The 14,544-nt window shown below is 40.9% G+C and overlaps 1 protein-coding gene across 33 annotated transcripts in view; it reads right to left on the bottom strand.

The window, feature by feature from the left end:
• Ncor1 (nuclear receptor corepressor 1) overlaps window positions 1-14,544 on the bottom strand; it is a 151,501-nt gene that overhangs the window by 136,048 nt on the left and 909 nt on the right. For 30 of the 33 annotated variants that reach the window (XM_075992174.1, XM_075992182.1, XM_075992186.1 and 27 more), the window contains exon 1: window positions 14,102-14,295. The exons of 1 other annotated variant lie outside the window; for it this stretch is intronic. The gene's annotated coding sequence lies outside the window, so the exon portion shown is untranslated. Of the gene's footprint in view, window positions 1-13,828; window positions 14,051-14,101; window positions 14,296-14,383; window positions 14,519-14,544 lie in introns of those variants that run through there. 2 more of the 33 variants (XM_075992177.1, XM_075992175.1) reach the window with 2 other exon arrangements.

Raw genomic sequence — 14,544 nt, 5'->3', positions numbered from 1 at the left:
TTTTCAAGGTGGCCTACGCTATCTCGAAAAAATATCTAAAAATATACTTCTCTGTGGCAAATCTGCAGATGACTCTTCAGATAAGAGTGAATCTACCAAGGGGCACAGTGGAAAAAGAAGACATTTCACAATGGGGAAAACAGATCCTATAAAGTATGCAGCTCTATCTTGAATTTTTTTAGATTATTCTATTTTATGTGTATGAGTGTTCTGTCTCCATGTCTGGTGCCTGTGGAGGCTTAAAAAAGACATCAAACCCCCTGGAAACTGAGCTACAGATTGTTATAATCCACCATGTAGGTGCTGGGAATCAAGCCCAGGTCTTCTGCAAGAGCAACAAGTGATCTTAACTGCTGAGTCATCTTGCCAGCCTCTATAGTTCAATTTTTAACTGATAAAATAATAAAACATGATTTAAAGAAAATACATGTGCATATATACATACATACATACATACATACATACATACATACATACATACATACATACATACGAAATAGAAGAATGTCCTCTGTGGAATGGTTTTTAAAAAAACTACATAAACTATTGGAGTTTTACTGATTCACACAGAATGGCCCAAGATTCTAGCCTAATCTCAAAAGAATGTTAGGCAGACTAAAAAGGACCAGTTTCAAACTAAAACTCTCCAGACTGGGACTGGTTTAAAGAAAGCCAACATGTGGAAATCTGGATTCCAGAAGAGAAAAGTAAAAATCATCTAAGCAAATTCTGTAATTTGAACATTCAATACTAGAATGAATTTTCTCTTATAAAGCATTATTGATAAAAAAAAAAGTCACACACGACATACTTTTTTATAGCATTCTCTTACTTAGAAGACAGATAAATGTGGCAGGCTAGATGGCTTGGCAGTACTTGCTACTAAGCCTGGTGTCTGAAGTTATATCCTGAGACACACATGGTGGAAGGAAGGAACACTCTCCTGAAAGTTGTCCTATAAACTCAGATGCCTGTGCCGAGACATGCACAGGCACATACATACATATACAAACATATAAGTAAATAAATATTTCTTTCAAAAACAAAACACTGAAGGATAGAGAAATGGCTCATCAATTAGAGCATTTATTGCTCTTGCAGAGGACCAGAGCTCTGTTCCCACACCCAAATGGCAGATCACAAACATTTGTAACTCCAGTTCCAGGGAATTTAATGTCTCTTCTGACCTCTGTGGGCAGGTACACATACACAAAATAAAATAAATAAAAGACAGATAGACGAATGGAAGCTAAAAAGAAAATCAAGATAAATTACTCTAGCCTCCAGAAAGTATAATACTAAAAGAAAAACTTTAGTAAGTATATAATTAACTGGTGGACTTACAGTAAGCATTCAAAAAAGAATTCATAAGTAAAAGAGAAACAGAGCTCCCTCTATTCATAAAGTGAAAAGCATATTCCCAAGACAGCAGCACTAAATAGTAACTGTGAAACTGACTACGGTGTGGTGTGGATATATTACACTGAGCTACTCCTCTGAAATTAAACAAACAAACAAACAAAAAACAATTAACTATAAGAACAAAAGAGCCAGGTTAAGGTAGCACATACCTTTAGGCCAGTGCAGGGTGTAGAAGAAAGAAGACCTCTGTGAGTTCAATGCCAACCTGGTCTATTTAGAGAATTCCAGCCCAGTCAAGACTGCAAAATGAGGCCTTGTCAAAACAAACAACTAGATAGATGATAGATAGATAGATAGATAGATAGATAGATAGATAGATAGATAGATAGATAGATAGATAGATAGACAGACAGACACACACACACATACATACATACATACATACATACATACATACATCATACATACATACATACATACATACATACATACATACCTGTAGGGCCCTGGTCTGCCCTTATTCCTGGGGTGCATTGGCGGGGACAGTTTATGGTCAGCTAACTAAGCTTCCTGTGTGTTTCTGTGCTCTCCCTGCCCCGCCTGGTGATTAGCTGCAGGGCATTGTCTCCATTGTTAATATGGTAATTTCCCACCTGCCTGGGCAAAGATCCTTGTACAGCAGTTAGGTAGATAAGGACTCCCCCAATTCTGAATAAACTGGCATTCGGCTGATCTTCTTTCGAATGACCCTGGTCTCTAAGTGTGTGTTCTTTCAATCTCCAGGCCCTTGCTCGACTCCCATTCGGTACAGTGGAGCGCGAACTGTACTGAGGGTGTAACACAAAATTGGGTGTTACACATACATACATACATACATATATAGACTGACAGACAGCTTTTTAAAGATAAACTCAATAGAGAAAAGAAGAAATGTCAAAACTAAACAGATCGCTATTTGCTAATTCTCTCCTTGATAAACACAAAAAAAGGATTCTGTATTAAGATCAGGATTTAGGGACTGGAAAGATGGCTGAGCAGTTACGAGCACTAGCTGCTCTTCCAAAGAACCAGGGTTCAGTTCCCAGCACCCACATGGCAATTCACAACTATCTTTAACTCCAGTTTCTAAGGTAATCTAACACTCTCATACAGTCTTACCTGCAGGCAAAACACCAATGCACATAGTATTTTTTAAATATTTATAATAAATATTATATACTTTTTAAAAAACAACAAGATTTAACTTCCAATGCTGGAGTGAATTAACAAACAATATCTAAGGGGAAGAATGAGTCGCCTCTTCTTTTAAACATTATATACCACAGTGTACTAAGGCTCTGGGTGCATAAACTCACCTTCAAATTCTGATTATACTGTTACATCTAAAGTTGTAGAAAGGCTAAGTTATTTCCAAGTCAGAGCCTTAAAAAGTAGTTCTTGACCTCCCCTTTCTTTTGCTCCACTAATAAAGGCAATCATAAGTTACTAATCAAGCTAAGACTATATAAACAAAGGTATATAAAAAATAAAATGGAGAGTGAGAGGTATTTTACTTTAAATGGTATTTACTTAGTTCTACAAGTAGAAAACAAAAATCAAATCATCAGACATCTGTAAGGGCACAGACTACTATGTTTTGTTCCCACGGCCACCAACAAATAAAAGGACCCAGTTCTCAGTAACACTCCATCAGCTAGAGCCAATCTTCATCTTTCCACATACACTCAAAGGCCTCCCAGGCCTCTCCACCACAACTCTCACCCTCCTGATCTCTTGCTGTAAAAAAAAAAAAAAAAATTTAAAAAAATTAAAAAAAATTTTAAAAAATCTTATAACTATATTCAAAAAAATTGAGTCAGAACATATATCATTTCTCAATGCTTTCTACAAACTACTTTGTGATGTGGCCTGCAAGTACTACTTGATTAGGCAATTACTCAATCCAAACAACTCCAGCTTGCTCTCCACTTCTCATTGAGTGGCTCAGTCCTACCTAGCCTCAGGCCTTGGTCCTTCTTTACACTTCTCAAGAATGCTTGTCCTAGCCCATTCCTGCAACTGACTCATCCTTAGTCACCTCCTACAGAAGCTTTTCGTATCATTCTACAGGGTCAGCTCTTACCAATTACTCTCACTCAGAGAGCTTTTTCTGTGTTCCTTTATCATTATCTGAAATGGGTAAGTTTAATTAAATTCTTATTCTCCACTATAATTAAAATTCCCCTAATTCCCTAGTACACTTTGGAATAAGAAATAAATATGGGGAGCTAGAGAGATGGCTCAGAGTTTAAGAGCTCTGGCTGTTCTTCCAAACGTCCTGAGTTCAAGTCCAAGGAATCACATGGTGGCTCAACAACCATCTATAATGAGATCTGGTGCCCACTTCTGACATGCAGACACACATGCAGCCAGAACCTGTATACATAATAAATAAAAAAATCTTTTAAAAAGAAATAAATATTTAAGTATAAGACGTATTTGAAGCAAATTCTGAAAAATCTACTGCGGAACTTAAAAATTATTTGAACACAAAGACAGAATGTGAAGATGTCAATTTTCCCAAAATTAATCTATGATTTCTGAATTCCCACTCAATATTCAGTGCCTGAGTGTGTGGAGGCCAGAAATTAATATCAGGTCTTTTTCTCATTCACTCTCCACCTTATCTTTTGAGACAAGGTCTCTCACAGAACCTAGAGACAGCCTTTTTGGCTAGAGTGGCTGACTAATAAGGCCCCAGGAACACCGTCTCCCCACCCGCAGTGCTGGGGTTACCTAACTTCTACATGAGTACTCTGGATTTGAACAAGGAGCCAGAGACTTGGGTAGCAGGCACTCTTACCCACAAAACTCTTTTCCAACTCCAAGATTTCTTTTTGAACTCAACAAAATTTGATGTTCATCTAAAGAATTCACAGACCAGAACATCAAAGTCTGAAGTCAACACAATAAGGAACTATAGTTGACTAACCCTACCAGTTAAAATCATAACTGCAATAGTAATACAAAGGAAACTGTAACAGACTGAAAAAACAATTGGACAAATCAAAGTCTCAAACATATTAAGTAAATAAAATAAATTTAGTAAGTTATAATACAATTCTAACCAGTACTGAGCAAAAACAAACAGCTCATTCAATAAACTGTATTAAACCCTAAGTTAACCCATAAGCTCCACCTGCCCAAAAACCAGGCAACTTCCTGGGATTGTGGGAGTTGTAGTTCTTGGAAAATAACAACCAAGCCTTATGGGACAGTACAATGGCTATGGGTTTTGTACATAAAAACCAGGCCAACATGTGTGTCATAGCCACACAGCTAGAAAGTTTCCAAATGGCGGTCTTGATCAAATTCCATCTTGGTCAGTATTTTAAATTTAATAAAAGCTTGCTTAAGTTTGGCCAAAATGGTATACAGCTGTTTTTCCTGGAGAATTTCGGGGTTAACAATTGACTGTTTAGGGAAAAATTACACACAATTACATATATTCCCTCAAATATATTCTATGCCAAAAAAAAAATCAAAGATTTACAAGTTTAAAAAAAGGAAAAGGAAAGGAAGTCAAGCTGAGGAGGTGCACACTTTAATACTTAGCACTCAGGAGCAGAGGCAAGTGGATCTCTAATGAATTTGAGGCCAGCCTGGTCTACAAAGTGAGTTCCGGGACAGCCAGAGCTATTTCTATCCCTATCTCAAAAAAGCAAAAAAATAAAAAAGGAAACTATAAAAAAAATCCAATTAAAATGTGAGACTTCTGTCTTTTAAAGATACTAAAAGGTATGCAATAACAATCTTCCCCCTCACTCAACACTCCTTCCTTCTAAAGGTTTTCATGGATTTGTTTTTGATATAGAGTCTCTCACACAGTCCATGATGGCCTCAGGGTTACTTGAAGCCAAAGTTGCTCTTGAACTCCTAATCTTCTTCTGCTTCCCTAGAGCTGGGCTGAGGGCATGAGTCACCACACACTGCTTGGTAGTTTCTTATTGTAGAAGTAGAACTCTATCCATTTTCAATTCTCTCTTTTCCCTCAGGAGTGTGTATACTACATTTGACATAACCATGTTTATTTTACTATTAGAAAGCACAAATTTTGTAAATGTTCTAAATATTTCTTTTAAAAATATCTTAAATATAAAAATTTTAATTTATTACGTGTATGGGTACAGCGCATGCATGCCCAGAAAAGGGCATGGGATCCTCTGGAACTGGAGTTACAGACAATTGTGAGCTGCCACATGGGTGCTGGAAACTACACTAGGGTCCTTTGGAAGAAGAGGTAGTGCTCCCTATCCATTGAGCCATCTCTCTAGCCCCACCCACCCCCACTTTTTTTGAGGCAGGGTATCCCAGTTTAGATTGGCATGAATCACATGACAATCCTCTATACAGGACACCCCACAAGTTTCATTCCAAACATGTCAAAAGCAATATAGATGAGCATGGTAGCTTACTCCTGTAATTCCATAATCAATACCAAGTAAGAGGTCTACATAGTTCCAGGCCAGCTTGTGCTACAGAATGGAATGGGAATAGACACACACACAATATAGGGCTGTGTGACAGTTCAGTGAAAAAGGTGCTTGCTATTACAAGCCTGCAGACCTAAGTTCAATCTAAACACAAACACAAGTGGAAGCCAAGAACTGACTCCAAAAGTCATGCTCTGACCTACACATATGCACCGTGGCATGTTCACTCACTTGTCCATACACATACACACAAAAAATAAAAATTAAAATAAAACAAAGGTAAATATCTTTGAATAGGAAGTCAAAGAAATTATTATTACTTCAAACATGTTCAAAATTATGTTACCTATGTTATTGCCAAGATGAATAAACTGCCTAAAAACAGATTGTTCTGAATCTGACCTGTGTATGAAAGCAAAAATGTCAAAACAGTCTGGCAGTTAAACAACCGCATGAGGAAAAGGGTAGTCCACAGTCATGTTGATGTCCTCATAGCAATTTCAAAGCCTAACCTGGCATTATGGTGTGTGCCCAAGTCCCAGCTAGTCAGGAGGCTGACAGGATCATTTTAACTCAGAAATTCAACGTCAGCCTGAGCAACATAGCAAAGCTTTGTCTCAGGGAAAAAAAAAGAAATCTACAATATATCCTAGAGCTAAGTTTAGCAGACAGGCAGTGGTACAGTACTTGCCTACTGTGAGCAAGGTCCGAGGTTTTACTCCTACTGCCATACTGCAGATACACAGATACACAGACACACAGACACACACACACACACACACACACACAGAGGCAAACAGTCTACATTTCAAGTACACACATTGAGGATCTCAAAATAGTTTGGCAGCCTTGACTTTTCCCTTTGTTTCAGACTAACATACTTGGATTTATTTCCATATTACATTACAGCCCTATAAAATAAGCACTCCAAATTTCTATATTCCAAATGATATATTCTTTTCCTAGCACCAAAATTACTCCCAAACTTCCTTCCCTGCATACCTGTTACAGCATTCTTGCATCTGACACCACCTAGAACTAAAATGCTATCACAGACAACCCAATCTCCATGCTTATTTTCCCATCCTCACAAAAATCACAATAAAATGGCAGAACTTTTTTTTCCTAAAAGAAATTATTTGAGTCAGGCGGTGGTGGCGCATGCCTTTAATCCCAGAGGCAGAGGCAGGAGGATCTCTGTGAGTTCAAGGACAGCCTGGTCTACAAGAGCTAGAGAGCTAGTTCCAGGACCGGAATCAAAAAAAAGCTACGGAGAAACCCCCGTCTCGAAAACTAAAAAAAGAAATGATTTGATAATTCACTGCTATTTCAATGACATGAATACACTTCTAAATTGCCATGTACTGTATGAGACCTCTTCTATAGCAAACACACTAAAGCTAGCTCACAGGCTCTTTATTTCTTAGATATGCAACAAACTACTCCAGGAATGAGGTAAAGAAGAAGAATTTTTTAATACAATTTTTTAAATTATTTATTTGTATGTGCGTTGGTGTTTTGCCTGCATGTATGTCTGTGTGAAAGTTGTTGGATACCCTAGAACTAGAGTTACAGACAGTGTAAGAGCCATGTGGGTGCTGGGAATTGAAAACAAGTCCTCTGAAAGAGCAGCCAATGTTCTTAATGGCTGAGCCATCTCTCCAGCCCAAAGGAAGAATTCTTTTAAAGCTCACATATGCACAGGCCCATAGGGTCTAACAGGGTAAAGGAGACAAGACAGACAAGCACCTCTGTATTCACATTATGACTCCATGAACAACTTCCACACCAGGCATAGAAGCGCCTGCCTGCAATCCCAGCACCACATCCTCAGAAAGAGCCTGAGCTACAGAATGAGTCAAATCCAGTCTCTCAGGACTCTGTCTCAAAAACAAACAATCCCAGTAACAAAAAATTAAAAATTATCTCCATAACAAAAACATACTCATTAGAGAAAAAGAAACAGAAGGGAGACCTACTGGTTTTACATCACCAAATCCCTGAAAAACACAATTCATGTAGTAGGTTTGGGGAAGAAAGGTAGGATAAGAACAACCCACAAAAGATATCAGTTTAAGGGATAAAAAATACACCTTTTTTTTTCTTTTCAGCGGTGGGGTGTGGAAGGAAATTGAGACAGGATCTTGCTACATAGTCCTGCCTGGCCTAGAACTCACTATGTGGAATGGACTCCCTTGGATTATTGTGATCCCCCTGCCTCTGCCTCCAGAGGATTACAAGGGTCAGCCACCACACCCAATCTGAAAAAAACTCATAATGAAATGTGAAAATAAGTAGACTTAATAGCTCAGATGTTATAAATAAGCAAAAATGCCATGCTTCAGTATTTATGCAAAGATTATGAACTTAAAGAGAGTTTAATACAGCACAGCAAGGAGGTGCATACCTTTAATCTCAGCACTCTGGAGGCAAAGGCAGGAGGATCTCTATGAGGCCACCAGCCAGGTCTACATGGTGAACTCCATGATAGCCAAGACTATACAGACACCCTGTCTCAAAAGAAGAAAATGGAGGAGAAGGAAGAGAGAAGGAGAGATAGAATACAATTTTTCCTTTAAAATAAATTTTATGGCAAGAGTATTTGTAGAAATATTGCAGGGCTGGGGACACAGTTTAGTGATAGGATACTTGCGCAACATGCTCGGGGTCAAAAAGGCCCTTTTCCACAGCACAGGGAGGGGGTGGATGAGAAACAACAGGCAACTAAAAACTAATCACAAATGTGCTTCTCATTGTAAAATCAACTGGGTCTGGTGCCATGTGACTGCAATTCCAGCAAAAGGATTCCAAGATTGAACCCAGCCTGATCAGCAAGATCCTGCTTTATAAAGATATAATAATTGTTTAATGTGAGTTAGAGATGGCTCTGTATTTAAGAGCACTTGCCACTCTTCTAGACGACCTAGGTTTAATTCCCACCCACATGGCAGCTCACAATCATCTGTAACTCCAGATCCAATGGCCTCTTCTGGATTCCACTCAACACCAGGCATGCATGTGGTACACAAACATACATGCAAGCAACACAACACACTAAAATTAAAGTTTTAAAATTAAAAATTTCACTGGGCAGTGATGGCTCATGCCTTTAATCGCAGCACTCGGGAGGCAGAGGAAAGAGGACCTCTTTGGGTTCAAGGCCAGTCTATTCTACAGAGCCAGAGCTACACAGTGAAATTCTGTCTCAAAAAAATAAAATAAAATATTCATCAGAACAGAGAAAAACTTAACTAAGTATTTCCCAATGACAATTATATCAGTACCATTTTCTTTAAACCATATATTCATTGCAGAAATTTGATGCTATGAAATATTTTAAAATTAGTAATTACACTGAACATTTGAAGTGATCTCTCATTTTCCAACCAAGCCAAACTTTGTTTTAAGTAAGAGTCCATCATCAAACTGAAATGCTCCACGGATATTATGGTATATATAATAAACATCACATTAGATGTCAGAAATGTAGCTCTTGTTTCTACCCAATAGCAACAATTTAGGCAGATCATTTCATTCTTAGTTACTCAAGGTCTCAAAACATTCAAATATAAAACAAGGCTGGATCTATGTAAGGATGTTTGTTGTAGAATTCTACAAATTGTAAGCAATTTATTTTATTTTTTATTTTATTTTTGGTTTTTTTGAGACAGGGTTTCCCTGTATAACAGTCCTAGCTGTCCTGGAACTAGCTCCTGTGGACCACGCTGGCCTTGAACTAACTCACAAGGATTCGCCTGCCTCTGCCCTCCAGAGTACTGGGATTAAAGGCGTGCGCCACCACAGCCTGGTCTGCAATTTATTTTAACCAATCTGTTTTGAAAGCACAACTAAATGAAAATTAACAGCAGTATGGAATTAAACTGAAGAACTGCACAGACAGTGTTTTTGTTATGTCTCTGACTTTCAGATTCAAGTGGGTGGAGGGGACAGGTTGTATCTAAAGACTATGCAAGTAACATTTTGACCACAGGAGCTCCTGGGTTAGCATAAATGGCTATTGAACAGAATAAATGTTCAAGAAAAAAACAAGACCACAAAAATACCAAAATAAAAAACAGATGATCCACATAGTTACTGCTACACCACAGCAGTTTTTCAGTTTTTCAACATTCCTAAGGAGGCCTGATAGAGAAAGAACCAAGAACCATCCTCTTAGCATCAAAATTACTTTTTGCATCCTCAAACACAAGAGCAAAATATCAATTGCACTGACAACTTAGTTACCTGTGCCTATAATTCATTTAAACTAAAAAAAATTATTTAAAAGCTATTATTTATGCCTTCATAGAATTAAACATAAAAGTGCTTCACACTAAACAAGTGAACGACTGAAATACAAGTCTCTGATCTAAAATACGTCTGTTCTTAATAAATCCTGATGGACCTTTACTACTTACTTTTACATCATACTCTAATATAACAAGTGAACCAAAAGAACAGATGAGGCCTGGTGCTATGGTGCCCACCTGTAGCTCCAGCTACTTAGGAAGAATAAGAATCACGTGAGTTCACTTCTAGGCGGCCAGACTAGGCAACATATACCCTCTCAAAACAGGTAGCAGCTGGTGAGATGGCTTAACAGGTAAAGGCATTTACAATCAAGACTGCCAACCATACAGTAGAACAAAATTCTAAAAGCTGTCCTGACCACCCCACACATGTCCATGGGCATACAGACATTCACATTCACAGTAAATAAAGGTACTTTTTAATATGTAAAAAACAACAGCAAGAGGTAACTAACTACATAAGAACAGTGTCATTTCCAAGTTCCAATAAAAAATATGAAATTACAACTAAGATAGATGAAAACTGAGTAATAAAAACACAAACACAAAGGGGGGCACATAAATAACAACAGCCTGATATTCATCTACATCAATCCCTGGACTTTCAAAGGACAAAACAAGTGACAATAGCAAAGAATTCATTGTTTCACTATAAATAAGTAAATAAATCCATAAGTAAATATTAAGTGCTTTAAAAAGAATGATCTAAACTTGCCTGGCCTTGCAACAAATTCCTATTCAATTAAACTCAAAGAAACAAGTTAACTTCCAGCACTTCATTTTTTTTCTTTATCTTGAGGAAAATCCAGCATTTCCAGTTCACTATGTATTTATTCATTTTTATGCACATGAGTGTTTGCCTACATGTATATATGCGCACCACGTGTGTACTTGGTGCCCTTGGAGGCCAAGAGGGCATTAGATCCATTAGAACCGGAGTTACAGATAGCTAGCTGTGTGCTGGCATATGGGTGCTGGGAACCAAATGAGGGCTTCTACAAACACAAAAAGCACTCTTAACCACCCAGTCTGAGCTCTCCAGTCCCAAGGTTACTTTTTTTTCCCAATGCCACCTAGACCAGGCAATGCTGTCCCCGCGCCTTTAATCCCAGCACTCAGGAGGCAGAGGCAGGAGGATCTGTGAGTTTGAGGCCAGCCTGGTTTACAAACGAGTTGCAGGAAAGGCTCCAAAGCTACATAGAGAGACCCTGTCTTGAAAAACAACAACAGAGACAGGCGGATCTCTGTGAGGTCGAGACCAGCCTGGTCTTCAAGAGCTAGTTCCAGGACAGACTCCAAAACCACAGAGAAACCCTGTCTCGAAAAACAAAAACAAAAACAATTATGTATTATCTACTCCTCCTCTTCCTTTTTTGAGACACCATCTCTCAACCTTTTCTGGCCTGAAACTCACTATGTAGACAGGTCTGGCCTCAAATTCAGATCTGTAATTATCATTAAGATCACCATGCCAGGCAATATATTCTTTTTTAAATTCATGAGAGAGAATCATAGCTATATAAATATATTAGCAACAGGTATATTCTGATGTTGTAATATGAATATGTTGTAATGTGAATATTTTTTCTAACTGCACCATGAGAGATTAGCAGATAAACCATTTCTATCTCACAGAAACACAATCCTTTTCATCTGTTTAAAATAATTTTAGTTGCCGGGCGGTGGTGGCGCACGCCTTTAATCCCAGCACTCGGGAGGCAGAGGCAGGCAGATCTCTGTGAGTTCGAGACCAGCCTGGTCTACAAGAGCTAGTTCCAGGACAGACTCCAAAACCACAGAGAAACCCTGTCTCGAAAAACCAAAAAAAAAAAAACAAAAAAAAACAAAAAACAAAATAATTTTATAACTTTTTTTTTAAAAACAGGGTCATAAAAATCCCAAATTGGCTTCAATATATAGCTGTGGACAAGCTTGAATTTGTAATCTAGCTGTGGACAACCTTGAACTTGTAATCTTCCTGCCTCCGGCTCCTAAGTGGGCAAGTGTCTGCTTTTATGTGGTGCTGGGGAAATCAAACCTGGGGCTACAGGCATGTTAGCTGAGCTCTCTACCAACTGGGCTGCAGCTCCTGTTCAATTTCTTAACTACTAACTCAGTCTAGCCTCACAACCACGAAAGCTGTGTGGTCAGGTTTTTCTCATATTACAGATGAGGAAACTGAAGCACGGAAAGGTTGAACATGCCTAAACGCCAGCTAATGGCAGGGACCACCGTGATTCTTAGTATTAGAGTACCTCGGGACAAGTATTACAACATATGGCGAGTCTTTTCTAAGAGAGAAGTGTTTTGGTATGGCAGGTAATCACTTTCTAGATATGTATAAACATATACATGCAAACACACTTTGATTTTTCATTAACAGGTGCACCTAAGACAAAGCAACTGGAAGCAATAAATATTAAAATACACTAAACTGTCACCGGATTTTTTTTTTTTTTTTGAGATAGGGTTTCTCTGTAGCTTTGGTTCCTGTCCCGGAACTAGCTCTTGTAGACCAAGCTGGCCTCGAACTCACAGAGATCACCTGCCTCTGCCTCCCGAGTGCTGGGATTAAAGGTGTGCACCACCACCACCCGGCTAACTGCCACCGAATTTTAAAAGAATAAGAAAATAAGATTTCTCTTTAGTAAGTTAGCTTTATTTTTTCTGTAATTCTTACCCATAGCTAAATGTGAACTAGCTCATCCAATAAACTTATGAGGATATACTAAAACATTTCCCCAAAATACTAAAAACTAAACAGTATGCCAGGTATGGTGGTGCAAGCATGCAATTCCTGCACCAGTTACATGGCCAGCAAGTCCTAGAGACTTAAACGGTCTCAAAACAAACTAAATTAATTAATTTAAAACATCAGCTTCTCCGTTAATCCACCAGCTATTCCATGTGACTCAGAATCAGCAGAAACTGTTCATGAAGATACCCTGGAACAAATGAACGAATGGGCAGGCATTTTTAAATCCCAGGCCTGTGGCTCTTTGCAGACAGCCCCTTTCTGCCTCTCCTCATGCTCTCACCAGGGTGCACACACAAGGAATGTAAATTTCAAATATCAGAGGATATAATTAGGGTCGCAAATCTGATGCAGGTGAATCTACTAATCCCAAAGATTAAAATTACCCACAGCGCTACTCTGTTAACTGTTGAACAGGCACCGTGGCATACGACCTGGCCAATGCTCTTCAGAGCCATCATTTCTTTCCATCCACTTCTTTTCATACATCCCTGGTCCGCACTAATTCTAAGAACAGTGTCCTTTCCGTTAAGGTTGCTTTCTCAATTAGTTTCTCAAATCGCGGTCGTCGTTGTCTTCCCCCCCCCCCAAAAAAAGAGGGTGCACGCTCCCACTTGGCACAAGAAAACACCAATAACAAACGGCAGGAGGCAGAGGGTGCTGCTCTTTGCATCCGCACCGCTACCAACCCTTCGCCATTATACCTCAAGTGGGCCAGTTAGAAAGGTGAACTAGTTTGCTCTTCACACACTTGTCCATCGCTGTCACCCTCCTTAACCCCTTCCACGCTCGCCAGGCAGCCACCAACTCTCCCTGAGAGTGGGCCTCGGCGGGTCACCTGCGCCGGCCCCACCCGGGGGCCCTCCATCCCCGCACCCCCTCATCCAGCTCCGCAGGCACCACACGCCCCCTCCCCACAGGGCAGATACCTCAGGCCGACGTCTGCCCGCCTGAGGCCATTCTTCCTCCAAACTCCAGGAGCCTCCACTCGCCTTAGCCCGAACTCCCCGCCGCGCCCGACTCGCCCCTGGGTGGCCGGGAGGAAGAGACCGGCGGCTCGGACGGCTCCCAACCCAGCGCAGTTCGCGACGCCCCCGGCCCGGCCGAGAAGCCGCCTCCGGCACTGGCGCCCTGGAAGCCCTCGGAAGCTCCCGAGCGAACAGGGCCCCGAGGCCGGGGCTGCAGGCACCTGGCCTACTCACCCGGAGCTGGCGGAGTGTGGGAGCCGGCGCGCCCCACGGCCGGACGAGCGGGGCGCGGCCCCCGGCGCGCGGCCCTCCGCCCGGCCCCTCGCTCGGCACGGCGAGCTGGGCGCTCACTCCGGCCGCCGCCGCAGCTTCGCCACCTTAGCCGCCATCTTGCCTCAACCCCTCTCCCTCCCCCTCAGGCCGGGCGGCCGCGCTGAGGCGGCTCCGACGCGGGCTCCTCCTCCTTCCGGAGGGTTGGGGAGACGACTCCCTCCCCGGGCGGAGCGCCGGGCTTACCTCGGCCTCGCTTCCTGGGTCGTGGGTGCCGCGCCGGTTCCTTTCAGGTTGTCCCTCACACTCACACCCGCTCCGGCAGCGCTGCCTCGGGCCCGACCCGCCGCGTCCGCCATCGCGCACTCTGCCTGGAGCGCCACCGCGAGCTGCCGCTCCCGCGTGCC

Source organism: Microtus pennsylvanicus, chromosome 11 (genome assembly GCF_037038515.1).
Source record: "Microtus pennsylvanicus isolate mMicPen1 chromosome 11, mMicPen1.hap1, whole genome shotgun sequence".
Classification (NCBI taxonomy): domain Eukaryota; kingdom Metazoa; phylum Chordata; class Mammalia; order Rodentia; family Cricetidae; genus Microtus; species Microtus pennsylvanicus.
The sequence above is the reverse complement of the archived record's forward strand: the minus strand, read 5'-3'. Positions and strand labels throughout refer to the sequence as shown.